The 25,787-nt window shown below is 44.3% G+C and overlaps 1 protein-coding gene across 1 annotated transcript in view; it reads right to left on the bottom strand.

Annotated features, from left to right (window-relative positions):
- LOC146788798 (putative G protein-coupled receptor 34) overlaps window positions 1-24,329 on the bottom strand; it is a 37,134-nt gene extending 12,805 nt beyond the window's left edge. Inside the window, exon 1 of the mRNA XM_085629937.1 lies at window positions 23,165-24,329. The gene's annotated coding sequence lies outside the window, so the exon portion shown is untranslated. The remainder of the gene's footprint in view (window positions 1-23,164) is intronic.
- Between the last annotated feature and the right edge of the window lie 1,458 nt (window positions 24,330-25,787).

Here is a 25,787-nt window from a genome sequence, read left to right as displayed (position 1 = left end):
GGGGAGGTGCTCGCCCGTGCTGCTGAACTTTGGGCGATTTTGCAGTTTGATGCAGCTGGCTGTGGGTGGTGGTATTGAGGCAGGGCCCCGTCGTCTGAGGGGTGGCATGCCGCGAATAGCTAGTCCTGGAGTCCATATACTACAGGGCGTAAGCCCGCGCCTATTACTCTGTGCCGTGGTCCGATCTATAAGTGTGATTTCTGCTGCTGTATACAACTACTGCATATGTGATGCTTCCTTCGAAGGTTTTGCTCCTCAATTGCTGGAGTACTATGTTTTATCTCTGCTGCTTTCCGTTTGTACCATTGGTTGTTTTGGTTATGGTTTCGTAAAAGTGGATTTGGGGGTAAACGAAAAACAATAATTGTTTACATGCTGCTTTACAGTGACTGATTGGTTCAGAACTTGCCTGCTTTTGCTGAGGCTCTATAGGCCCATAACTGTAATGTCATTGATTTGCTAACCTGAATAAACAGATTTACAAAAAAAAAGGATGCCTGGCCTCCACCTTGGGGGTGCCCAGGAGTGGACGCCTCACAGGGAAAGCCAGGATGGGTTCCACAGCGGTATTCGTACAAGCGCCTTGAGACCCTTGCGGGTGAGTAGTGCGCTATACAAGTATCAATTTACATTTACATTTTACTCCTAAACTGGAGAGGAGCTTTGCTTGTTTTTACAACCTCCAAACACCAACACTTGGGTTTTGTCTGTAATCACTGTGAGCTCATTCTTCTCACAGCAAGTGTTCAGAGCACTGAGTTTTTTGTCGACCCAGAGTTATCATGCCCAAGGACTGCATTGTATACAGAGAGCAGCCGTGCCTCAAATTTGGGAGAAAACCCATTCATTTTGCCCTGCCCCTTTGGTTTCCCTGACAAAGGTAGAGCTAACAGGACTGAATCCAGCTCACACCTGTCTTAGGCCATTGTTATATTGCTCTTCGCTCAGACAAATCAAGCTCAGTTTGTGCCCAACGTTCGATGAGATGCTGCACTCCCTCTAGAGTATCCACCCTCCAGAGTTTCACCCAGCCCTCCCTCTAGAGTATCCACCCTCCAGAGTTTCACCCAGCCCTCCCTCTAGAGCATCCACCCTCCAGAGTTTCACCCAGCCCTCCCTCTAGAGCATCCACCCTCCAGGGTTTCACCCAGACCTCCCTCTGGAGTATCCACCCTCCAGAGTTTCACCCAGCCCTCCCTCTAGAGCATCCACCCTCCAGAGTTTCACCCAGCCCTCCTTCTAGAGCATCCACCCTCCAGAGTTTCACCCAGCCCTCCCTCTAGAGTATCTACCCCCCAGAGTTTCACCCAGCCCTCCCTCTAGAGTATCTACCATCCAGAGTTTCACCCAGCCCTCCCTCTAGAGTATCTGCCCTCCAGAGTTTCACCCAGACCTCCCTCTGGAGTATCCACCCTCCAGAGTTTCATCCAGCCCTCCCTCTAGAGCATCCACCCTCCAGAGTTTCACCCAGCCCTCCTTCTAGAGCATCCACCCTCCAGAGTTTCACCCAGCCCTCCCTCTAGAGTATCTACCCCCCAGAGTTTCACCCAGCCCTCCCTCTAGAGTATCTACCCTCCAGAGTTTCACCCAGCCCTCCCTCTAGAGTATCTGCCCTCCAGTGTTTCACCCAGCCCTCCCTCTAGAGCATCCACCCTCCAGAGTTTCACCCAGCCCTCCCTCTAGAGCATCCACCCTCCAGAGTTTCACCCAGCCCTCCCTCTAGAGTATCCACCCTCCAGAGTTTCACCCACACCACCCTGTGATTCGCCAAGTTGAGGAAGCAAGAACGCAGCTGCTCAAGAAGCTCCATAGACTCATCGCTGCCGCCTGAAGTGCGGCCCCATCAAGTGTGCGGTGCTCCGCTCCTGGTCCATACAGAATGATTGTATGTGCATCTGCCCATGGTGTGATAGTCGCCATGATTGTCGGCTCACCAATGGATTGGGTTACTCATGGCTCCACGCCAGCTCTCTGAAATAACAGCGAACAAACACCGGTGATTGGGCACCCACCAGTCGCCATCACTGGGTATCATGCCAAAGGGTAGGTTGTCAGACTCTGCCGCGCCACATTTCATCTGTGAGATTTTTTCTTTTTATATTCTCAGCAATCATTAACATTACTAATTCTACTTCAATAATCTATCACTCATGACCCACATTACAAAAAAAGGGAACTCACATAATCTTATAAACGAGTCAAATATTCAATCCATGGGGACTCTGAGAGAGAACATTTTAAGCAGATGGCATTTGGACTGCAGCATCTATTTCCCATTTTCCAGATTTATTTCAGGTTCACTCCTCAAAATACCCTGGTCTTTGCTTCCTAGGAAATAAGGCAAACTTTTTTTCTCTGAACACCATTTTCTATTTTGCTTTCTGATTTTTAATTCAACCCAGATTTAATCAAATTAGTTCTTTCAGTATCGTCTATGGAGAAGAGTCGATCTGCACTTTACTGCTCGGAATTCTATTCCTCAGCAGCCATTTACTGCCGTTCAAACAAGGGCACATTCGTACTTCCCGTGTGCTTCATAGTCGAGTCAGAGCGGACAATGTATTGTGTGTTGGCTGTTCCCATGAACGACTGTGATGCTACCTAATCGACTAAGTGAGAGAGATAGTGAAATGACCCCCCCTTCTTCAAACCGGACCCTGAAACTGTAAAACTTGCCAGGATATTTTGCTCTTGCAGTTATATAAACACAAAAGTTACAAAATGTCAGCGTGGCAGGATCATTTTACGGCACCTTCCACTTAATCTCCCAAATGTTGTTGGATCTGAACGATTCACTGCGCGTCTCACTCCACGTACGCACACTACGTTAACTCTAACTCGCGCCTTCTCCATCACTTACACCCGCTGACATCATAGCGTTTACAACAGCACTTAAGACATTTCAAACGAAACATTTGTCACTGCACAGTCTATGGTTACAGTTAACACAGTGTGGCGACCAAGTGCACTGCATTGTGTATGGAGGGGCACCAGTTCCAATTATTTGAAGGTGTTGCGTAAATTATAAAATGGAGGTGAAAGCATACATTTCAGAATTTCTAATGTTGGTATAGTTTAAGTTTGGTTTGTATACAAAGAATAATTGAAGTTTTCTAACTACAACTAAGGTTTAGCCTTTGTTTTTTTCATTGAACACATAGGTACTCTCCAGCGGCCATCGTTACTGGGTAGTAATACTTAAAATCGTGTTTTCAGAAGAAATGCATTTTTTGTGTTGCTAATAACTTTGGTCCTGTTTGACGAATCCACATAAAAGTAATGCTTGTTTTCGACTAGTTTGCACATGAAACGTTTAGGGGTGATCTGTCAAGCGAGGTCCAAGAACAAGGGGGCATCCCAGAACGTGTTTTCTCCATTCATTTTCCCATAGGAAGTTTAGACACCGCTACAGCCAAAAACGTTGATTTACACTAAATTTGACAGACACCTAGATCTTGGGACAAAAGAGTGCTTTTTGTGTTTTGGTGTAAATCCAATCTGTAGTTTTGGAGAAATTAAGGTTGAAAAAATGTGTGTATTTCATGCCTCAGATCCCAAAGATCTCAAAGTGAGATCTGTTTGGCTGCACAACCTCAACCAGGAAGTGGTGGCAGCCATTTTAGGACTCGGGCTAAGGGGACTCGGAACCCCTCCCTGAGCCGCTTTTGGCCACAGGAACCCCATCGCCCAGGGCTTGAAGTGTTTTTTAGGGAAGGGGGCGCACAGCCCCACTCCTCAAGCCGTATTCAGCCCCTGGGACCCCATGCTTTGTGCCCATTGTATTTATGAAGGGAAGGGGTCAGTGAGGCCCCCCTCCCCAAGCCTCTAAAGGCCCCAGGGACACCATCCTGGGCAGCTAAACTACTTAAAAGGAAGCGTGTTCAAAAACCGCCACCGAAATCCACCAGTCATAGTTACACTTATCTCCAGTAACTATAACTCATGCCTTGAGGTAACTATAACTCACGCCCTGCCCTGCAATGCTAATTACCCCACATATTACATCACTGATGACATCTTCTATGACATCATTGATAATATCACAGCAACAGGTGCAGTTAAAATACTGATGGGAAAACTGTGCATGACAGGGGAGCGAGTTATACTTACAATAGGGCACGAGTTATAGTTACTTGAGAACTATAAATATAACTGGTGAGTTTCAGTGGTTTTTAGAGGTTAAAATGTTCCATTGTTACTGAACATCTCACCTAACGATAATGTTGTTGGTTTCTTCAGTGAATGTAAATATGAGTGTGTGTGTGGTGTGTGTGTGTGTGTGTGGTGTGTGTGCGTGTGGTGTGTGTGTGTGTGTGTGTGTGTGTGTGTGTGTGTGTGTGTGTGTGTGTGTGTGTGCGTGTGTGTGTGTGCATGTGGTTGTGTGTGTGTGGTTGTGTGTGTGGTGTGTGTGTGTGTGTATTTTTATATATATATACATATATATACAAATATATAATTATTAAACAGTTATGTTATTATTTAAAAGTTAGTATTAGTCATAATTAAAAAATATATGGAACTGTCAAACGTGTATAATTTTTTTAATATATGTTAAGTTAATTAGACATATATTTTTTAACAAAATGACTATTTATAAATTACTAATTGTTGTATTGATTATTTAATACACATTTAATTAGAAGAGAATGTGCTGCAACATTTCATTTTAGATGTTCCAGGTTAAAAATAAATGTATTTGTTTCTTTTTTAATGTGTTTATTCATAGTTTTTACAAACACATATCACCGATACAAACATCAGCTCGCCAGTAAATATTTAGAGATAATTTACATTTAGATTTTGCATTAAGGTGTTTTTAATATTTTTAATAGAAAAATGAACTTTAATTGTTTTCCCTAAACTTTCCCGTTGGTGGTGTTGATCTCCACATACATGTCCAAGGTTACTGGTAGTAACTTATCACTCATAAATCCTGTTGTAGGAGGCTCCACCCCTTATTTGAGGGGGCGGAGACATGTAAGTGTATGCCTAGATGTAACTGTACATTGCGAGTGTAGATTTACACCTAGGTGTAGTAATAAACATGCATGTGAGTTAATGCACACGTGCATTTACACTTGAACAGGCCCCATAGCTTCTGAATATCAATGGTGTTAATCATATGGGGGGGGGGGGTGTTTTTGTGTTAGCATACCCCTCTCTAAACTCATCCTTACATTTCCCTAAACCGCCAGCCCCATTTAGAAGTATTTATAGGAGGTGAGCGAGCCGCTGAGAGCTCGAGCCTGAAGTCTGGCTCTGGCTCAGCTCGAGGTCCTGTTGGAACCTCGAGCCCATCACGAGCCGAGCTTTCAAGAGGCTTTTGCCTGCCTCCTTCGCTGTACCTAAGGTGCGCGTTACAGCGAGAGCTGCCGGCTTTGAAACTGGGAAACCGGGTTCGAGTCTCAGCGTCGCATCAACATCCTGTGATTCTGGGCAAATCCACCAGTGCCTTTAAAAAATGAACGTGAACTTGTGTGATGTAAATGACGCTCATATAAAGAACTTCAATATCTGTGGGTGGGCTTCAAACTATTTAAAAACAAAGCCTTCACATAAAAAAGACAACTAGCTGCCCATTTAGAGACTGGTTTGTAAAAAGTGAAAATCGAAGACCTGGATAAATTGTTGCTAGCCGCGTTAATTGTGTAATTTTAGCGAATACTTTATTTCGAAGCATTTTCAAATATCCGAGTTCAGAACCAGCTGCAAAACAACCTATTGGGTTTGATTTAATAGACTGCAACGTTGCTCTATTATTATCTATTATAATCTCGATTTTCTGCAGTGCGTGCAAGTTCCGTGGGCCAGTTAAACCTCATTTCTTTCAGAGAACAGCATATTCTCCGTTTAGTGAGTGGGGTCCCTCTGGATTGCGTTTGAACCTGGTTTGACTGGGAAACCTTTCTTTCTTTCTGTGTGTTTTCTCTTGCTGCATGTCTGTGTTACTTCCGTTGGTTTTAGTGTCCCGTATTTCTTCACACCCACGCATACTTTGGTTGCTTCGATGTGAATGGTGGCCCCAGACGGTTCTCATCGTTTTTGGGGCAGGAGCACACATTGTATGAATGAATGAAGCACAATGGGGACTAACAGGTCTGCGAGGAGGGACATTTATAGGATCTCGCTGCTTGTTTTGTTTTGCAGAGACGCCCCTGAAGAAGGGACTACAGAAGTCCCGAAATGCATTGGGCTTATGTCTTTTGAATGATGCTTTGTCGTGAAAATGCTGTTCTAACAGTGTGAATATTGGAGAAAGGCGGGGCCGGGATCGGCCCCACTGCAAATATGGCGGGGCACCGACCCCCTCACCGCCCTCGCCTGTCCACCCGGCGGCGCGTGCCACCGCGTCATCATGACGCGGTGGGCGCGCCATGTCCGGGATTGGCTCGCGGCGGTGACCCCCATGGCCCGGAAGCGATTAATGCGCTTCCAGGTCAGGGGGGGCTGGGGACAGACCAGTTAGAACTGGTCTGCCCCCATGTATCCTGATAAAAGGCTGGGGAGCGTGGGACTCGATCTCTTTGTCCCGCGCTCTCCCAGCATCTGGTCGCAGCCCTTAGGAGGCTGCTTAACTTCTTTGTTTCTTTTTTATTGCAGGTTCGTGTCCCGGGACGAGGACTCCCGTGCAGCGCCAGTGTTTTGCTTCGTGGTTCGCTGATACGGAGAAGAGACCTGGATTATACGATCTTCCTGGGCAGCGTGGTTCCGGTTCTTGAGGTCTTGAAGTCGCGCCGTTCCGCTGATACGGAGAGGAGACCTGGATTATTCGATCTTCCTGGGCAGCGCGAGTACGGCGATTCGGTGGAGCTCTCTGGCATCGTGGTCTGGGAAGCTCGTGAGGTTTGCAGGGCGCGCGCACGCGCCGATTCAGTAGCCGTCAAGGGGGGGGGCCCAGGGGGCTGAGCGGTGGGTCTGGAGCTCGTTTTTGATGTTTTTAAGCACCGAAGGTGCTAGTTGTGTTGGGGGGAGCAACTGTGTGTGACAGAAGGCTACTGGGAGTGAGTGACATTGAACCTCCTTTTTATATAAACATTTAGTGGGGATACTCAGTCATTGTGGCCTGATAGTTACAGTCTGGGTGCTCTTATTTTCAGGTTACAGGTTTAATTCCCCATTGATTCTGTTCTGGTGGTTTTCTTCAAAAAACTCCTGCGCTTGTGTGGGTACAGTCAAGGCATTTTTGTGGGCCTCTGCATCGCATCTTGGGGCATACAAATGACTGCATTGGAATACAATCATCTTTTTTGGTGAAACAGTGTTTAGTATTTCGCTATAATTGTTTGTTTGGTGAGCATTTCCACGAAACTGCAGTGTGCCGATTTTCATGTGTGTGTTTTTAAGGGGGGCAGGTATTGTGTCTGCAATATTGTGATTGTTATATTGCGCTAAGCCTGTGTCGCTTGTGTTTTTCGAGGTAAAGAGCTGGTTGAATTGAGGTTGGGCAGGGGGTATTGAAGGACAGGCGTGTGGGTCATAGCATAGCATGTCAGGGAAGCGGGGAACCAAGCGTTCGCGCATGGAGCGTATGCTGGAGGCAATGATGCGTAGGATGGCGACTATGGATAGGAGATGGGGCAAGGTGGAGCAAATGGGCCATAGCCTGGCTGAGCTTAGGCAGAAGGTTGAGGAGCAGGGTGGGCCGTCCGGGAGGCCTAAGCGGACAATAGTACCCCCAAAACCGAGGGGGGAATTGGAGGCTGTCCCTAAGAGGGTTAGACATAAGAAGGGTAAGATCCAGGATCCCAAAATAGTGGAACCTTTAGAGACACCGGGTGGGGGTGGTCCGTCCGGGCTCCCAGCAGTGCCAGAGACTCCGGATTTAGTGCCCAACGTCCCAGGGTCAGCAGTGCCAGTACCTACACCAGTTACTGCCCCTGTGACTGAACCGGTAGTGCCAAGTATCATACCAGTTGTGCCCCAAACAGGCCCCAATGTGCCAGTTTTGAACCCTGTGGCCCCGGTATTATCACCAGCAGGGGGTGGGCAGGTGCCGCTCGAATTAGCCTCTCAAATAGCAGCAGTTCTTCCATGGTTAGGAAAGGGGGGGGTGTTGCCCTTGTCGGTGGGCACCGATGCGCTGGGTCAGGCGAGACCTAAAAATATATGGAGTACTAGCATTCAAAGCCTGCTATTTTGCAAAGTTGCACTTTGCAATTTTTTATGCTACTTTGCACAGGTTTACTAATTTGGAATACAGTCATCAATTTACCTGGCTATAATGTTTAATAGGTGCTTTCACATTGAAATTACTTAAATGATTTATTGAAGACTACCTGGGCAGACTGAAAATGATAGTTACCATTATGTAGCTAAAATCCAAAGATGTCTCTAGATCTCATGACGTAACTTAAGGGAAGCTTCTAAAGCTTAGACAACCACATGCGTTTTTAAATTGAAATGTATTACTGTACTGACATGCCCGCTTTCTCGCCGATATGTCATCATGTGTTTGTAAATGTTAAATTACAATTCAAACTAATCCCATACATAACACGACCATGGCAGATGTAATATGGTGAGAGATGGACTTTAAAGCTAGGGGCCCGTTGTTTTTAAATTGGACGGTATTGGGAGCGTGGTGATTCCTTCAAAAGGGACAGTCTGTCCACATGCACTCTAGCACAGTGTTGAAACGCGTTGGCTTTATTTTTTATCCTTCACTAATTACAAAAATCAAGTAAATAAACCCTGATTCAACTGGAGCTGTACCTCTACTTTTATTGAGTGCCTCTTTCTGGACAAAGAAGAGGCAAGAGATTGGGAACAAACATTGGCGTATATATGTGCGTGTATGTATTTATATATATATATATATATATATGAACCAACGCCTGCTCCCAGGACAGGAAAGGCACGATACAACTCCGGGGTAACTGACAAGTAGCTTTATTGATTAAAAAGCGTGTGGTGCTGTTAGTCCCTGAAACGCTCAGGCAGACGCGTTTCAAGCCTCCAATGGCTCTCTTCAGTGCCGGTTCCACGAACTCCGCGCTCTCAGGGGATTAAACGAGATGCAGCTGTGAATTTAGACCGCTCCCATTTTGATGACATCGCGCTCCTCCTCCAATGGAAGGTGTGCTGGCCCCTCGCGCTCACACCTCGCCGAGCAGATGCATGCTGGTAAGTGTAGTCCACACAGAGTGTCTGTACAGTGACAGCATTACTCCCAACATCAAGTGATGTCCCAACTGGCTGGTTATGGGCCACACGCCAGCTCAGGTGCTCAGCAGGATGAAAACAAAGCCTTTTTGTCAGCCCCTTAACTCAGGCGATGAATATCACCTCCTCTCTCCCCTCGCCGCATCTCAAACCTTAATGGCAATCTGTACCGCTGGGGGGGCGCCGTGTTTTATTGAGTGCCTCTTTCTGGACAAAGAAGAGGCAAGAGATTGGGAACAAACATTGGCGTATATATGTGCGTGTATGTATTTATATATATATATATATATATATATATATATATATATATATATATATATATATATATATATATATATAGCACAAATCAAAAACAACAATGTGAATTTGAATTTTACCTTTTCTATCAGCTGTGAAAATATAACATTTTTGGATGTTCAAGTGTACATAATGGACAACAAACTAGCAACTTCTCTCTTTCGTAAACAAACTGCTGGCAATGCAGTATTGCATGCATCAAGCTCCCATCCGCCTCATCGTATACAAAGCATCCCCTACGGGGAGATGCTGAGGATAAGACGCATTTGCAGTGAGGAAAATGACACAGAACAAAAACAAAGGGAATGCAAAAATAGATTCCTTCAAAGGGGTTACAGGTCTAGAACCATAGATGCAGCAATTTCAAAATCAAAAAGCCAAGCCAGACAGGATTTACTCAAGTATAGGTCGCACACTCAATGTGCAAAAGATAACTCACTAAATGAGTCCACACGGTTAATACTCTCATATGCAAAACAGGAAGGACAGATAAGATCTATTATAAGACGTAACTGGCCTTTAATATTGGGAGACCGAATAATTGGGGGCTTACTTCCCAAAAAGCCATCAATAACATATAGAAGAACAGCGTCAATGGGAAATGCTTTGGTTAAAAATAGCCCAGAAGATCTAGAAATAGGCTCTTGGTTAACAGCTAGAAAGGGTTTTTTCAAGTGTTCGAGCTGTAAAGCTTGCCAGCTCGAAATAAATAAGATCTCATATAAAACAGCTTTTAGTGATCATACCCAAATGATTAGCCAACATCTGTCCTGTAAAACTGAATATGCGGTTTATGCACTAGTTTGAAGTTGCAACTTGTATTACATAGGCAGCACAAAATTGGCGGTCCATAAAAGGATATTACAGCACACCAGAGCCATTGTGAGCAACGACCCTAGTTATCCTGTGGCCAGGCATTTTAAAGAAATACATAAATGCAGTCTGAAACATTTTAATTACTTTGTTTTAGACGCAGTACCACCACACAAAAGAGGAGGCAAAACTAAGGTGCCTAGAAATGAGATATATACTTGAGATGGATACAAAACATCCGGGGGGACTCAACACAAGCGAGGACATGTACACTTATTTATAGTAGTCCACAGGGCGACATGGACCTATTGCACCTTTATCTCTAATCTGTAAATATATTGAACATCAATTTCTTCTTCTATAAGTTTTAAGTTGTAGAAAGTGGGGGGAATTTTACATAAAAATGAATTCTCCAACCAATTCTTAAACAATTTTCCAAAAATATTTTTCTATCATGATTCTTAATTACCTGATTTTAGCCATTTTATTAATTTATCTGTTTTATCCAGTTGAAATGATATTATATAATATATTATATTGTATATCCTCATTTGTGGGAATCAACTGTATATAACGGATAGGTACCACTGTTTAATGGCTTTGGCTTTCTTCCCTGCCGTGACAACAAATTAAAGGGTCCTACATAGGACCAATATAGTTGCATTAGTCTAACACAAAATAGAAAATTGCTGCTATACCCTTCGAAATTAATATTGCACATAATGTTGCACATTTACACATATATAGTTTTATAGACGCACTCAGATAGAGAGTACTCACGCACTTTGCCCTTTATTTCAATAATAGCATTGCATATGTATGAACGACGATTACAAAACCAGTCAATAGGGTAATTAATTACTTTATGTATCTATACAGATATAATTACACAATTAGGTGATTTTTACCATGTTGACTCAATATTGTTTTAATTAAAATATCATTGTATGTTTTTATTGGACAATATTAATGCATTTAAGCATACATTGCAGGAAACAGTATAGTATGTTTTCCATGTTTATCATTGCTGCTATTTTGCACTGTCACTTTAAAAGAGGAGCCTTTACCCCCAGGCGCTGTCATGTGATCAAGGCCGGAAATCGGCCGAAACGCGTCATGGCGGCATGGTGTTGTACTGAATAAACACTAATTGCACTGAAATTGGGTCTACCCTCGTTCTTCAAGTGAGAAGCATTGGGCGAGCTTTTCTGGATATATATATATATATATATATATATATATATATATATCCACAAAATATAGGAACCCATTCGAAATGAGGCCACGAGAAGTGAGTAAGCTTCATTCATTTAATTTGACGTCATGCTGCAGAAAGAAAATTAGGGCACATTTTGACTTCTCAAATCCTCTCCTATTTCATTAAAAAATTCTGACATGCAGACTGAAACATGCAGTTTGAATAGCCGCAGCAGACTTCGATGGTGAGCAGTAGCTTTACTACAGTGATCTAATGAGCAACTAGAGTGCTACCATTCAGAATTTATGGCAAATGTGTGACACATCTGAATGCCTTCTTGATGGAACCAAAATAAACAAGCATTGAAAATGCAATAGGTCTCGCTCTTGTTTAAGTTAAAGCAATTCTATTTGTAATTAGGGGGCTTTTTAGCTTTGCTTGTATAAGTGTTTTTCAAACTTTCATGTACATAACATGCATATGTATGCATATATGTATATGTATATGTATGCATGCATTTACATTTGTATTTATATAGATATGCAGATTATATATATATGTTTATATATGTATATATATATATACACATACATATATATAAATGCATATGCATATATATATGTGCATATATGTGTGTGTAGAGAGAAGTAGAGAGAGGTAGAGGTGTAGAGGTAGAGGTGTAGAGGTAGAGAGGTAGAGGTAGAGAGGTAGAGGGTAGTAGAAAGAGAGGTAGAGAGTAGAGAGTGAGTAATAGAGAGTAGAGAGTGTGTAGAAGAGAGCAGTAGAGAGTAGCAGAGAGAGAGTAGTAGAGAGTGAGTAGTAGAGAGTAGTAGAAAGTGAGTAGTAGAGAGAGAGTAGTAGAGAGTGAGTAGTAGCGATAGTAGAGAGTGAGTAGTAGAGAGCAGTAGAGAGTGAGTAGTAGAGAGTGAGTAGTAGAGAGAGAGTAGTAGAGAGTAGTAGAGTGGTAGAAAGTGAGTAGTAGAGAGTAGTAGAGTAGTAGAGATTGAGTTGTAGAGAGTAGTAGATAGTGAGTAGTAGAGTGAGTACTAGAGAGTAGTAGAAAGCGAGTAGTAGAGAGTGTGTAGTAGAGAGTGTGTAGTAGAGAGTGAGTAGTAGAGAGTGAGTAGTAGAGAGAGCAGTAGAGAGTGAATTAGAGAGAGTAGTAGAGTAGTAGAGAGTGAGTAGTAGAGTGAGTAGTAGAGAGTAGTTGAGAGCAAGTAGTAGAGAGTGAGTAGTGGAGAGTGAGCAGTAGAGAGTAGTAGAGAGTGAGTAGTAGAGAGTGAGTAGTAGAGAGTAGTAGAGAGAGAGTAGTAGAGAGTGAGTAGTAGAGAGTAGTAGAGTGAGTAGTAGAGAGTGAGCAGGAGAGAGAGTAGTAGAGAGTGAGTAGTAGAGTAGTATAGAGTGAGTGGTAGAGAGTAGTATAGAGTAGTTCAGTGAGTAGTAGAGAGTAGTAGAGAGTGAGTAGTAGAGAGTGAATAGTAGAGAGTAGTAGTAGAGAGTAGTAGAGAGTGAGTAGTAGAGAGAGAGTAGGGCTCTGCTGACCCAGTTCTCTGGCTCTTAAGCAGTTCTGTTGACCTGGTTCTCTGTCTCAAGAGCAGCTCTGCTGACCTGGTTCTATGGCTCTAAAGCAGCTCTGCTGACCTGGTTCTCTGGCTCTAGAGCAGCTCTGCTGATCTTGTTCTCTGGCTCATAAGCAGTTCTGCTGACCTGGTTCTCTCCCTCTCAAGCAGCTCTGCTGACCTGGTTTCTCTGGCTCTACAGCAGCTCTGCTGACCTGGTTCTCGGCCGCTAGAGCAGCTCTGCTGACCTGGGTCTCTGGCTCTAGAGCAGCTCTGCTGACCTGGGTCTCTGGTTCTGGAGCAGCTCTGCTGACCTGCTTCTAGGGCTCTAGAGCAGCTCTGCTGACCTGGTTCTCTGGCTCTACAACGGCTCTGCTGACCTGGTTTTTCTGGCTCTACAGCAGCTCTGCTGACCTGGTTCTCTGCACTCACGATGCACACACCCGACTTCGCAAAAATATATTTAAAATAATATACGTTTATTTTAAGTACAAATATATTATTTTTATGAATATCTTAGATAATCTCTTGCCCTAATATGTATATTAAAGACACACATATCATTTTTTGCAGGAGTCACGCACCCAGTGCGCCCGAGCATGTATATGAGGTCACGCGGGACCCGCAACCGCGCAAGCATCTCGTACCGTAATGTGCATGTGTCGCGAATGCGCGGGAGCAGGAGTCGCGGACTGGTCGCATACCAATCGCGCACATCACGTAATATTAAGTGTATATGATGTAACTGAAAAACACACAGCCGTTGCACACCGTACGCGGATCCTTCATGACTTTTCTAAAATGGCGGCTAGAATGCGCGCACCCACCGTGATGTGTGCGCTTTGAGAGCGCGACTCCGAAAAAAAAATGGAATTTTTTTTTAAAGAAAATAATATAAATATATTAAAATAAAAAATGAAGACAAGAAAATTAATCAATATTTCAGTTTGAATTCTTTTTACATTTTTTTTGCAGTTTTCAGAAAAATATATAATGTTATTTAATGAATAAAATATTTATAAATAGTTAAAAAACTGTAGAAAATCAGTGGGAAAAAATAGGTATAACTGCTATCACACTTAAAAATTTGCATTTAAAAAACCTTTGATATTCACAGAAAAAAACATAGGTTTCAGGGGTGTTATAGTTAGCTGGCCATTTCACTCGTACAAAACCATAGAAAATCCTCCGTTATAGTTAGTTCTGCTAACTATAACTCGCGTGCCCGCAATGCACTGCTGATGATGTCACATATTGCATCATTCATGACATGGTCAGTGACATCACTGATGACATCACTGATGACATCTCAAATGACATCACTGATTAAATCATCCACGTGACAATCTGATACACCTCATCATACACTAGTATAACCTTTCATCACTCACTGTAAAATACAGAGTACCATATTTGAAACCATTGACACACCAATTCTAGTTACTACATACCCACTCACTGATTCCTAAGTCTACACACACAACTATCCATTCAACAACAGAATCATTTATACATGCAGTCACTAATGACATAGCAGAGAAGGAACTATATAAAGCCACATTGGCCGACTATAAGAAAAAGTTAATTGCGGAAAAAAGTCAGTACTATACAACGCAAATTGAAGGGGCTGGCACGTCCAGCAAGGAACTCTTTAAGACTATAAAGAACCTAATCTCAGCACCCAAGGACGACTCTGCCAACTCGAACCAAGATTTCTGTAACACTCTTGCTCACTTTTTTAAGTCCAAGGTGGACCAAATATATGACCAGTTCACCACGCACAGATCAGTCACTAAGAACGCTCGACAGGCACCTTCAGGCAATGTGACTTTCTTAGATTTTTACCCGGCCTGCTCCGACCAACGATCTTCTCTTCTCTCTTCTTCCAAATCAGGATCCCCGGAGGATCCTTGTCCCCCCAGGATTCTCAAAGGCATTAGTCACATTATCAGTCCATTGCTAACTGACGTGTTTAATCAGATGCTATCGCAAGGGCACTTTCCTTTAATATGGAAACAAGCTTGTGTTCTGCCTCTTTAAAAAAAAGTTAATTTGGATATAACTGATCCTGCTAACTACCGTCCTATTGCGAGACTCCCTGTTCCCGCTGACATTTTCGAGAAACGACTAAATACAAAACTCTCCATCCTTGTCACTGAAAACGAAATCTTGGATCAGAGTCAGTTTGATTTCAGAACGGGACACAACACAGAGACGGCGTTAATAAAAACCACTGAGGAGATTCGAAAAACATTAGACGGCGGGAGGTCGGCAGCCCTTGTTCTCTTTGACCTGTCCGCGGCGTTTGACACCATGGACCATTCGACCTTAGTCAAACGATTAAAAGCCGTCGGGATAGGAGGAAGGGCCCTTTCCCTCTTAAAGTCATTTCTTTCAACCGAACACAAACTGTGCAACTGGGCAATTTTAAATCAGCACCCTTCATCTTGCCGTGTGGGGTGCCGTAGGGGTCCTCACTGAGCCCCACGCTTTTTAATATTTACGTTTCTGAATTGGCCTCTGTGATTAGAAGCTTTAATTGATGTCCAACCTCTTACGCCGACGACACTCAGTTGGTCATCTCAGCAGTGGATAAGGACATCAACTATTCAACCAAACTCCATGATTGTATGGTCTCCCTGAGCGACTGGATGGGCAGGCACTGCCTCATGCTGAACTCAGGAAAAACTGAGGTGGTGCTATTTGGGAACCTCTCCCCTCAATGGTCACCAGTATGGTGGCCAGACACATTGGGCATGACTCCTACACCAGTGGCTAAGGCCAAGAATTTGGGGGTCATTATAGATGATAAAATCAACATGAAGTCCCCAGTCTCTAAGGTGGTCTCTTCCGCATTTCTCACTATGAAAATGCTACGGAAAATTCTGCCTTTCATTCCAATAAATACTAGAAAAATTGTGATGACCTCCCTTGTGTTAGCTAAATTGGACTGTATATCAATCTGCAATCCAATTTACTTGGAAGGTTGCAGACAGTACAGAACGCTGCAGCTAGACTGGTCCTGGATGCCCCTAAATATCAGTCTATTAGTGAAGGCATTCGGGAATTGCACTGGCTACCAGTCGGCCAGAGGATCAAATTTAAAACTCTTTGCACGGCCTTTAAGGTCCTGCACGGAGAAGGACCACGATTTTTGAAGGATCTTTTTAGTTGGTACTCTCCTAACCGAGCGCTTCGCTCAGCCAAGGCCTTCCTGATGCTCACCCCCAGAATTAAAAGGACTAATTGGGGGGGAAGGAGTTTCAGTTACAACACTATTAAGGAGTGGAATGCCCTTCCGCTCCCTCTTAGGAAGTCCTCCTACCTGTTTGAGTTCAGGAAACTACTCAAAACATGGCTTTTTAGATATTAGTTTTCCTAACACAGATTTGGACACAGTTTTGGAGACCGTGAGCGCCTAGACACCTTCGGGTAGTAGTGCGCATAATAAATTGTTGTATCATAACATAACATAATTAATAGAACACTATCAAATGCACTTATACACATGTATAGACATTGACACATCAGCAGTCATCTTAGTCGGTAATGCAGTCATCCTACTCACTCATGAAAAAAATTAATCACACTTACATTTTCTCACTTACACAATTATCCAACAACACCTCATTTATTCCAACACATAGTAACTCATAGTTAATATGTTAAAAAATCACCATTACAATTATACACTCATTCATATAGTTACTCTCACAATCACTTACACATACTTATTTATATACACCAACTCTCACATACAATGCCTTTTATTTTTTTACTTTGTTGAAGATGTGCAACTAAAACATATATTCGCTCACCAACACACAAATAAATACACTCATTCACCCAAACAACTGTTTCCACATGCACTCTTAAACCTATACACCTAGTCAATCAACCATTCACACATCTATGCATAGAGTTACAAACACCCCATCCAACCACACACAAACTCAGTGTCCCATACAAATACTCACCCAACTAATCAATAACTAATATACACACTCATGTAGTTAGTGACCAACTGATGCAGCATGTTATACAACAACAGAGACAGTGCTGCACACATTCACATAGTATAGTTACAAATCCATGTATTAAGTGAGACACTTTTAATTACTCACTTAAACAGACAGTCAGACAGCTACTAAATCCTCCCTCCAGACAGTTATATATCCACTCAATCTTCAATACAGATTGGTATACATATATATAATACATATTTAAATTTCAAACTAAGCCACATTCACTGGATGATGTAATCAGTGATGTCATCAGTGATGTCATTTGAGATGTCATCAGTGATGTCATCAGTGATGTCACTGACCATGTCATGAATGATGCAATATGTGACATCATCAGCAGTGCATTGCGGGCGCGCGAGTTATAGTTAGCAGAACTAACTATAACGGAGGAATTTCTATGGTTTTGTACGAGTGAAATGGCCAGCTAACTATAACACCCCTGAAACCTATGTTTTTTTCTGTGAATAGATAGATAGATAGATAGATAGATAGATAGATAGATAGATAGATACATAGATACATAGATAGATACATAGATAGATAGATATTTATATATATAATTCACTGAAAAAACCATAGGTTTCACACATGTTATAGTTAGCTGGACATTTCACTCGTAAAAAAACAATGAAATTCCCCCGTTATAGTTAGTGCAGGCAACTATAACTCACGCGACCGCAATCCTCTGCTGATGACGTCAGATATTACATCACTGTATTTAGACACCTATTTACCCATGTCTTCTTCCATTAATCTTTAGCTATACATATATTACAAATATTTATTTTTCATAAAGACACATATGTCATCAGTGATGTAATATCTGACATCATCAGCAGAGGATTGCGGTCGCGTGAGTTATAGTTGCCTGCACTAACTATAACGGGGGAATTTCATTGGTTTTTTACGAGTGAAATGTCCAGCTAACTATAACATGTGTGAAACCTATGGTTTTTTCAGTGAATTTGCAAGGCTTTTTAAATGCTAATTCCTAACTATAACGTGTGTGAAACCTATGGTTTTTTCAGTGAATTTGTACGGTTTTTTTAAATACAAATTTTTTTTTGAGATTTTTGGTAAACCTATGTATAAAATAATATATGTACTATATCCTGCATTATGGAATGGTTAATTTATGCATTTTTTTCCGTGCGCGTACGGTAAGCTGACGCTACGCGCTCCGTACGTCATAAGTACGGTGCGCTTACGTGATATGATGCGCGTACGGTAAGCTGACGCCACGCGCTCCGTACGTCATAAGTACAGCGCGCTTACGTGATACGTACGTGACGTACGCGTACACGCGGAAGCAACGTCGCGGTTACGCAGGGGCGTGTAATGCGCATGCGCGAGTGCGTCTTACGTACGCGCTCCGTAAGCGCTCCGTAAGCGTCACGTTCGCGCATGCGTACTTGTTTCCGAGCGCGTACCGTAAGCTTACGGAGCGCGCACGGTAGGTCATGTGATCCACAAAGAACACTTTTCATTGGTTGAAACTACTTTCAGTTCCAGAAACTTCCCACACCACACCCATTCCCCTCATTACTGCTTGAGATCCCCTAGGAGAAGGAGCTGAATTGACATTGAGATACAATGGCAGAACAGCAGACCTCTTCTGAGAGTGAGGCTAGCAGCACCACCATCATCCAGAGAAGGAGGAAACAAAAGAATTCTTTTGTATGGGAGTATTTTACTTTTCCAGAGGGGGAGAAAAAGGTCAATGCTCCATTGGTCACTTGCACACTTTGTGACCGTGTTTTATCTAGAGGAAATCCAAGGAAGAAGTATTCCTTTGGAAATCACTCTATGATGAGACACCTTAGGGATAAACATCCCAGGACCTTTGCTCGACATACTGGAGAAAACTCTTCAGTAAGTCACCAGAGCCCAACCTCAGAAGCTCAGCCGAGTACATCATCGGCAGCTCAGCTGAGCCCTTCCTCTGAGGTTGGAGCATCACCTTCTTCTGCTCCTCTGGACGTTAACCCTCGATTTGGGAGGGTTGCAATGAGGTGTACAACGTGTTGTGGTCTTATTGTTTTTGGGGAGACCAGTGTTTCCCTTATTAACAATAAGATAGACCAGCACGTTTGTAGACGCTCATAATATTTCCATTCTTTCTTTCCTCCATCCCTGTATTAACCGAACGGCTCTTTTAAGAGTCAACCTTACCTCACAATTTTTTTATTTTTTTTTAAGCTTTCCTTTTTGTAAATTTTTTTTTGCCGTGCGCGCACGGTACGCGTAATAGTTACGTGAAGTTCGCGGAATTCCTCCTCGCGGAATTTCCCCGTTTACGCCGTGCGCGTACGCTGCGCGCATTCGGCGATTTTTTGAAAAAAAAATTAAAATATGTTTTTTGCCCTTGGGGGTCCTTCTGGGACCCCCTGACAAAGGCTAGGGGGTCAGGAACTGTCCAGCCTGCCCCCTTTTCACGTTATCCACCTTTGTTTTTCACCCCCTCAGACTGCGAGAGACAAAATGGCGGCCGACACTTCCTGGTTTCGACGGATTCGAATGTTTACTGAGATCTAACAACCAATCAGAATCACGCTCGCGCACGGCAGCGTGCGCGTACGGTAAGCTTACGGTACGCGCTCGGAGCGCGTCCATAGATATATATATTGATTTGAATGCTATTTTCTCAGGAAATACTGAACAGATTTACACGAGACCTTCAAAAGGCACATCCCTGACCTGAGGGCTACCTCTCTGCCAAATTTCAAGTAATTCTGTTCAGCCGTTCGGGCTTTAGCTCGGACTAAAGGTCCTATGGAAAAATGCATGGGGAAAACGCGTTTTGGGACCCCCCCTTTTTCTCAGCCCCCGCTTGACGAATCCCCCCGAGACTTTCAGGGTAGGAGCGGAGCAGAGCGCCCCACCTATTTTGAGAATTTCGCGAGGATTCGTCAATCGGCGCCAAGGTTATTCCAAATAGAATGTTGCGGATTTCCTATGGAAACACGGTCCTAACTATAACTATCTACTGGCGACCGCCAGTAGATTATATATATATATATATATATATATATATATATATAAAGTCCAACGCCCACTCAGGGAAAAGAATGAGCCCGACATATGCTAGGGCAACACCAGGATTTATTCCATATTCACGGAGGCACAAGGCATGCAGAGAGTCCAAAGAGTTCTGGAAACGCCAGGCAGACGCGTTTCAGCATTCGTGCTTTCATCAGTGCCGGTTACAGTTTCCACGCAAAGTCTCTGGCTGGGGGGTGTGTTATGGATCTTGTGACGCTCTCATTGGCTCTGTGTTTGTTCCGCCCCCTACTCGCAGCTGTAGTGCATCCAGCATTCCAAGATGGGACCAGAGGCATGCTGGTCAATAGAGTCCAAGCGGCAACCCGTAAAGTGAAGGGCTGTCGAACACCAAGTGGTGTGTCTCGTAGACCTTTAGTTTTCCGATCCCACCTTCGTCAATGTACTAACTGGAACCCAGTGTTACCCCTGCAGTAAAATACTGCATCCTCTCTCCCCTTATGCGGCGCATCCAAACAAATGTTTTTGAAGCCGCTTGGGGGGGTGACACGCTGTAGAAACATACAACGTCCAAAGGTGCTGGCTCGCGTGTCACACCAGACCGAGAGGGCATGTCGGTAGCCGGTGCCAAACCGGCAAAACATAAAGTCCAACGCCCACTCAGGGAAAAGAATGAGCCCGACATATGCTAGGGCAACACCAGGATTTATTCCATATTCACGGAGGCACAAGGCATGCAGAGAGTCCAAAGAGTTCTGGAAACGCCAGGCAGACGCGTTTCAGCATTCCTGCTTTCATCAGTGCCGGTTACAGTTTCCACGCAAAGTCTCTGGCTGGGAGAGAGGATGCAGTATTTTACTGCAGGGGTAACACTGCGAGTAGGGGGCGGAACAAACACAGAGCCAATGAGAGCGTCACAAGATCCATAGCACACCCCCCAGCCAGAGGGGATCATTTCTCATGATAGTAACCTAATTCATGATAATAAGATTTTGTTTATTTTTTTTTACTTTTCGCTGTTATTGGAAGCGTCTTTGCATTTTTCTAATTTAAGTGACTATAAAATAGGAGCAAATCGTCAGAAACATCTAGATCTGTTTGTTCACAGAAATCTTCAGTTAATGGTAAAGTGATCATTTTCGACATAATGTGATACAAGACATGGTCTAACAGTACTCACAGGCCTCCCTGGCGTAGGTTGCCCCAAACTAGGGTGATCAATGTAGATGGGGTTATTGCAGGTTATCACTGTACATGTACTGGTACTTCAGATGTGTCTCTCTGCTTGGGTACCACTCGTACTTCAGATATACCTCTGCTCTGATACTGGTACCTCAGATCTGTCTCTCTGCTTCTGTACCACAACTTCAGATATACCTCTGCCCTGATACTAGTACCCCAGATGCTTCTCTCTGCTTGGGTACCCTTACTTCAGATATACCTCTGCCCTGATACTAGTACCTCAGATGTGTCTCTCTGCTTGGGTACCCTTACTTCAGATTTACCTCTGCCCTGATACCAGTACCTCAGATGTATCTCTCTGCTTGGGTACCCTTACTTCAGATATACCTCTACCCTGATACTAGTCCCTCATATGCTTCTCTCTGCTTGGGTACCCTTACTTCAGATATACCTCTACCCTGATACTAGTCCCTCATATGCTTCTCTCTGCTTGGGTACCCTTACTTCAGATATACCTCTGCCCTGATACTAGTCCCTCATATGCTTCTCTCTGCTTGGGTACCCTTACTTCAGCTATACCTCTGCCCTGATACCAGTACCTCAGATGTGTCTCTCTGCTTGGGTACCCTTACTTCAGATATACCTCTGCCCTGATACTAGTACCTCAGGTGTGTCTCTCTGCTTGGGTACCCTTACTTCAGATATACCTCTGCCCTGATACTAGTACCCCAGATGCTTCTCTCTGCTTGGGTACCCTTACTTCAGATATACCTCTGCCCTGATACCAGTACCCCAGATGTGTCTCTCTGCTTGGGTACCCTTACTTCAGATATACCTCTGCCCTGATACTAGTACCTCAGGTGTGTCTCTCTGCTTGGGTACCCTTACTTCAGATATACCTCTGCCCTGATACCAGTACTCCAGATGTGTCTCTCAGCTTGGGTACCCTTACTTCAGATATACTTCTGCCCTGATACTAGTACCTCAGGTGTGTCTCTCTGCTTGGGTACCCTTACTTCAGATATACCTCTGCCCTGATACTAGTCCCTCAGATGCTTCTCTCTGCTTGGGTACACTTACTTCAGATATACCTCTGCCCTGATACCAGTACCTCAGATGTGTCTCTCTGCTTGGGTACCCTTACTTCAGATATACCTCTGCCCTGATACCAGTACCTCAGATGTGTCTCTCTGCTTGGGTACCCTTACTTCAGATATACCTCTGCCCTGATACCAGTACCTCAGATGTGTCTCTCTGCTTGGGTACCCTTACTTCAGATATACCTCTGCCCTGATACCAGTACCTCAGATATGTCTCTCTGCTTGGGTACCCTTACTTCAGATATACCTCTGCCCTGATACCAGTACCTCAGATGTGTCTCTCTGCTTGGGTACCCTTACTTCAGATATACCTCTGCCCTGATACCAGTACCTCAGATGTGTCTCTCTGCTTGGGTACCCTTACTTCAGATATACCTCTGCCCTGATACTAGTCCCTCAGATGCTTCTCTCTGCTTGGGTACCCTTACTTCAGATATACCTCTGCCCTGATACTAATACCTCAGGTGTGTCTCTCTGCTTTGGTACCCTTACTTCAGATATACCTCTACCCTGATACTATTACCTCAGGTGTGTCTCTCTACTCGAGTACTAGCACTTCAGATATACCTCTACCCTGATACCAGTACCTCAGATGTGTCTCTCTGCTTGGGTACCAGTACTTCAGCTATATCTCTTTGCCCTGTACTGGTACCTCATACATGGCTCCCTGTTGTGTTATTGGGGTCTCAGATGTTCCCTGCTGCTCAGATGCCAGTACCTGCGATAGCCCTCTCCTCCAGGGTGCTGGTACTTCTGAAGGGCCTCTCTGGTAGGATATCAGTATTTCAGATGTACCTCTTTGTTTGGGTACTCCTTCCTCGGACTTACCTCTCTGCTTGGGTATGGGTACTTCAGATGTGGGTCTCTGCTAAGGTATTGGTTCCAAAGGGTCTCCTCCTTCCTCAGGTGCTGGTGCCGAAAGACTCCTCTCCGCTCAAGTACTGGTACTTCACATGAACCTCTCTCCTCGAGTATTGGTACCTCAGATGAGCCTCTCTGTTCGAGTACTGGTACCTCAGAAGCGCCTCTCTGCTCGAGCACTGGTACCTCAGATGAGCCGCTCTCCTCGAGTGCTGGTACCTCAGATGAACCTCTCTGTTCGAGCAGTGGTACCTCAGATAAGCCTCTCTCCTCGAGTACTGGTACCTCACATGAACCTCTCTCCTCGAGTACTGGTACCTCACATGAGCCTCTCTCCTTGAGCACTGGTACCTCTGATGAGCCTCTCTCCTCGAGCACTGGTACCTTAGATGAGCCTCTCTTCTCGAGTACTGGTACCTCAGATGAACCTCTCTGAGGTACGAGGTACCTCAGATAAGCCTCTCTCCTCGACTACTGGTACCTCAGATGAACCTCTCTCCTCGAGTACTGGTACCTCACATGAGCCTCTCTCCTCGAGCACTGGTACCTCACATGAGCCTCTCTCCTTGAGCACTGGTACCTCTGATGAGCCTCTCTCCTCGAGCACTGGTACCTTAGATGAGCCTTTCTCCTCGAGCACTGGTACCTCAGATGAACCTCTCTCCTCGACTACTGGTACCTCAGATGAACCTCTCTCCTCGAGCACTGGTACCTCTGATGAGCCTCTCTCCTCGAGCACTGGTACCTTAGATGAGCCTTTCTCCTCGAGCACTGGTACCTCAGATGAACCTCTCTCCTCGAGTACTGGTACCTCAGATGAACCTCTCTCCTCGAGCACTGGTACCTCAGATGAGCCTTTCTGTTTGAGCACTAGTACCTCACATGAGCCTCTCTCCTTGAGCACTGGTACCTCAGATGAACCTCTCTCCTCGAGCACTGGTACCTCAGATGAGCCTCTCTCCTCGAGCACTGGTAGCTCAGATGAACCTCTCTCCTCGAGCACTGGTACCTCAGATGAGCCTTTCTGTTTGAGTACTGGTACCTCAGATGAGCCTCTCTCCTCGAGCACTGGTACCTCACATGAGCCTCTCTCCTCGAGCACTGGTACCTCACATGAACCTCTCTGCCTGCGTACTGTTTCTCACTGAGGTTTCTTTCATCATCTGTCACCTTTAAACACAGAGCGCAGCGGAATTTCCTGACCATAGAATTTGCATGGGGGGCTGGATGCTGGCCTCTCTTTCATGTCCTCGTGGTGGCCTTTGTCCCTCTGACACTCTCAACATGTCTCTCTCCCGCACGCTTGGTAACCCTCTGTCACGCACACCCACGCACGTATAGTCAGTATCCCTCTGTCTATTACACACTCTGTTGTCCTCTGTCCCAAGTAGCCCCTGTCTCTCTCATATCTGTTACTATTCTGATTTTCTCTCATAGTCTATTATGTCTCGTAAGCACAACCCCTTTGTTGCCTTCTGACTCTCTGTTTTTGTGTTCTCAGTCTCTCACTGTCTCACACTCAGTAGCCCTGTCTCTCACCCTCAGTTTCATTCTGACTCTTATCTCTGATTCGTACCTTCTCGGTCTCTCACTGTCAGTAGCCCTGTCTCTCACTCTCATTTGGCTCCTGACTCTTTCTCTGTGTCTCACGCTCCCAGTCACTCTTTGGCTGACCCTAGGTAGCTTTCAGTTCTCTTCTGATTCTATCTCTATTTTTTTCATTCTCAGTCACTGAATATCTAACACTTAGTAGCACCCTGCCCCTCACTTCGTTGCCCTCTGACTCTATCTCTGTTTCATTTTTTTCCCTTTTTTTAAAATAAATATATATATGCAGTACATAGGCTCAAACATCTGAATAATTCATTACGACGCCTCCCTAGCCCCCCACCCCAAATCCCAGTGACAAAAACAGTGTAAATATTACAAACAGTGGGAATTCAGAGAGAAAAACAGTTTAACACTTCGTTGATATTCATCCCCACGAAAAATCAGCTGATTAAGCAATCATTGGCTTTTGCAGACATTAAGTAAAAAACTGAAAATAAATAAAAAAAACACAATAGTAAAAAAAATAGGGTCATAAAAAAAACACAGTAAGTGCTTTCGGCGAGCCCTAGGAGTTCGTTTGGCTAATCCACCTGGTTAAGGGCTCCCATATCTCTAAGCCTTTTTTTTAGCCCGCTTGCCTTTTTTGGCGTAGGCGGCACTCTCCAGTTTACAGGTTGCTATCAGCCGAGCCAGCTTTTGGGCAAACATTGGGGTATTCAGAACTATCCAGTGGGAAGCAATACAGATCATAAAAATAGGCATGGCAACAAATATTAAAGCTCCCCCATTCCTTCTATTCATCGTGTCTTGTAAACCCAGCAAAATGATTGCAGGAGTTCGTTGAATGTCTCGCGATAAAACTCTGCCCAGGAGCCGCTGTACTTTATCCACTAGAGGTTCTAACTTCGAGCAGGTGGCGAACATATGTACCGAGTCTGCACTGAACTCAGAACATCCAGGGCACAATGTTCCTCTAATCCAATAGGCCGCACCCTGCTCGTCACACCAGCAAGTTGCCCCAAGGAACTGTGGTCAATGT

The sequence above is a fragment of the Triturus cristatus genome, chromosome 10 (genome assembly GCF_964204655.1).
Source record: "Triturus cristatus chromosome 10, aTriCri1.1, whole genome shotgun sequence".
Taxonomy (NCBI): Eukaryota; Metazoa; Chordata; class Amphibia; order Caudata; family Salamandridae; genus Triturus; species Triturus cristatus.
This window is presented reverse-complemented; position numbering and strand designations above follow the sequence as displayed.